The following is a 3,135-nucleotide window of genomic DNA, read 5'->3' as shown; positions in this document are numbered from 1 at the left end:
ACGTTTTATATTTACACAATAAAAACTTTTTATTTTAAATATTCCTATTTTAAAGTGGAAGCCATATGGCTTCAATAAAGTTTTTATTGTGTAAATATAAAACGTTGTTTTTAATTATTTATTATAATTTAAAAAATAATACAGTTTGTTTGTTTTGAATTTCGCGCAAAGCTTCACGAGAGCTATATGCGTTAGCCGTCTCTAATTTAGCAGTGTAAGACTAGAGAGAAGGCAGTTAGTCTTCACCACCCACCGCCAATACTTGTACTCTTTTACCAACGAATAGTGGGATTGACCGTCACATTATAACGTTCCCACGGCTGAAAGGGCAGCATGTTTGGTGGGACGGAGATTCGAACCCATGACCCGCAGATTGTGAGTCGAGCGCCCTAACCACCTGGCCATGCAATTTAATACAACAAAATATAACCACAGTGATGGCAAGCGAAACCATAACCTTCCAGGTAATGATGTGAAGTAACACAAGACAATAATAATCAGTTTGTTCTGAGAAATCTTGCAAATTGTTTGAAATATTCGTTTTTGTTATGGAATTTTCAAACCAACTCGCATTTAAAAATAAGTGTAAGTTAAAAAAGGGAAAACAACTATAATTTCTGTCACAGAATCGCTGCTAAGTTCAGTAGAGAAAGAGAATAAAAGTTTGAAGCAATAACTTGATCTATAAAAAGCAATGAATCATTGTGGTTAGCCAATATACTTTATTGTGGCCAAAGGTCTATTTGGTTATTTTTCGGATAACTTCAGTAAACCCTAAGACGACCCCTAGATTTCTCGCATATTAAATCTGTGACTATGAAACTGTTCATCAAAGGCTGGCATGTCTGTGGAGTGGCATCTTATTCGCGCATGGCCTGAAAAGTCCAGGTCAAAGACCTCTAGGGTTCCGCTGGAATCATTCCTAATTTTGAACTACTAACCAAAGGAAAGGAAACCAGCAGCAGCACACGTTCCACGATGGCTGAGTTTTAGCTCTCAGGACCGAATTATAAGATTGACTATCACTTTTATAACGTACTCAACTGAAAATGCGGAACATATTCAATGACTGCACACCTTCGCACCTTAGACATTTTAATCCGCAATCGAGCAAGTTAACCATTGAGCCACGCCCGACCTTATTTTGTAGCTATCCTGATATGAAATAAAAATAATTAATGTACGTTATTAGAGCTTATATTATTTATCTAGTAATGAAAGAGAATAATTGCTTCATCCAATTATTTCTTCACTCATAAATTATAATATTACCAGAGCATTGATAAACTTTAAGAGGAATGAGCTTAAAAATCGTTGTATTATTAGTTAAATATATTTGTTTATTTATTGTTAAGCATAAAGCTACACAATGGGCTATCTTTGATGTGCCATTCATGGAGTTCAAACCCCGAATTTTAGCTTTATAAGCTCCAAAGTTTACTGCTGGACCACCGGGGGAGGACGTTTCTTAATTGAATTGCACGTTAAACTGACCTAACACCAACTTGTAGTTTAGGGCTTCTGATCGTAGAGTATCATAGGGCATACAGGGTGCTTGAAAAGAAAACTGCACTTTAAAACTACCTGTCATAGGCACATTGACAATCCTATGTTTTATTCTAGAAATTTCTCACATGGTATACGCTGTTCCAAGACAATTTTATATTGCAACATAAACCGCTTTTCTCGCAAATTAGGTTTGTTTTCACTCTTTTATTTTTTTCTGTTTGTGGTTTGAATAAAATTTTTGTACCAGTATGTAAGAATACTGCAAGGACCAATGAACACCGTTCATAACAGATGATGCCTGTCGAAGAATCATTTAGGGATAGGCTTCATATAGTGATTAAGAATAACAGAAAACATATTCTTCACATTCTGAACAGTTTTGAAACATTCTGTATCGTGTCTAAACTTTATTGAAAAACTAAAGATCCTCACTGTGTCTCTCATGAAACCCAGTTCTTGTAAGACAAGTAGGTTTTCAGGTATCATCATTTTAGGTATTGATTTTGTTTAATTACCCTGTATATAGAAATTACAGTTTGATGATTAAAATATGTCTAAAGATATTTGTTTAGAATCCGTTAGAGTTGCTTGGACCTCATGGACCTAAACTATCAAACAATTCTCCAACATGTTATCAATATTTTGCCGTCTAAAATTTGAGAATTCCAAATCGTAATTAATAAAAAATAAAATTTTCCGATGAATCATTCATGGATACATTTATTGAAACCTTATCTTAACTTTAATCATAAAGACATTAGATTTTACATATGTTGATCTTCATGTTTTGGTAGCACTGAAAAGTTATTGGTTAACGTACTTGGGAAGATAAAGAATAATCTATAGGTTAAGAAAAAGCAGCAAAGAAGTCTCTCTCTTTTTCTATGAAGATCGAAAATAAAATCAACATAATTTCTTTGTATGTAAATTATGCACAATAATTACTAATTTTCTTAAATTGAGATTATTAAAAAGCTTTCTTATCAAAAACTCGTATGTACTTCCAATCTTTGATTAGCTCAAATGGCCCCCAGTGACTCAGCGGCAGGTCTGAAGGCTTATAACATTGAGAAACGGGTTTCAATACTCGTGGTGTACATAGCAAAGATAGCCAGCCATTGTGTAGCTTTATTTTTAACAACAAACAAACAAACAAATACTTCCAATGAACACTTGAAACCTAACCTTGACCGAGCGTGCACATTTTATATATCTCCAGCTTTGATCCATCGTGCACATTCTATATATGTCCAGCTTTGGTCCAGTGTGCACATTATGTGTATGTCCAGTTATGATTCAGTGTGTACATCATATCTATGTCAAGCTTTGGCCCAGTGTGCCCATAATATATATACGTCCAATACGGAAACTTCAAGTATGAGTTGTTTACTTCCCTCAATGCAAATGTATGATGTCAAAAGGTGTTAAAATATTAGATGTACTTGAAAATCATGAGCTCCATTAGACTAACTGATGACACTATTCAGTTAGAATATGTATTAAAAACCAATATTCACTGCCCACATCACAGTGATGAATTTGTTCAAGTATAACATGTATAGAAACTGAACTCATTAAGTCCATGCACGGATGAAGCCATGCATGTAGAATATATATCAGAAAACC

Source organism: Limulus polyphemus, unplaced genomic scaffold (assembly GCF_000517525.1).
Source record: "Limulus polyphemus unplaced genomic scaffold, Limulus_polyphemus-2.1.2 Scaffold368, whole genome shotgun sequence".
NCBI classification, from domain to species: Eukaryota; Metazoa; Arthropoda; class Merostomata; order Xiphosura; family Limulidae; genus Limulus; species Limulus polyphemus.
Note: the sequence above shows the minus strand (reverse complement) of the source record.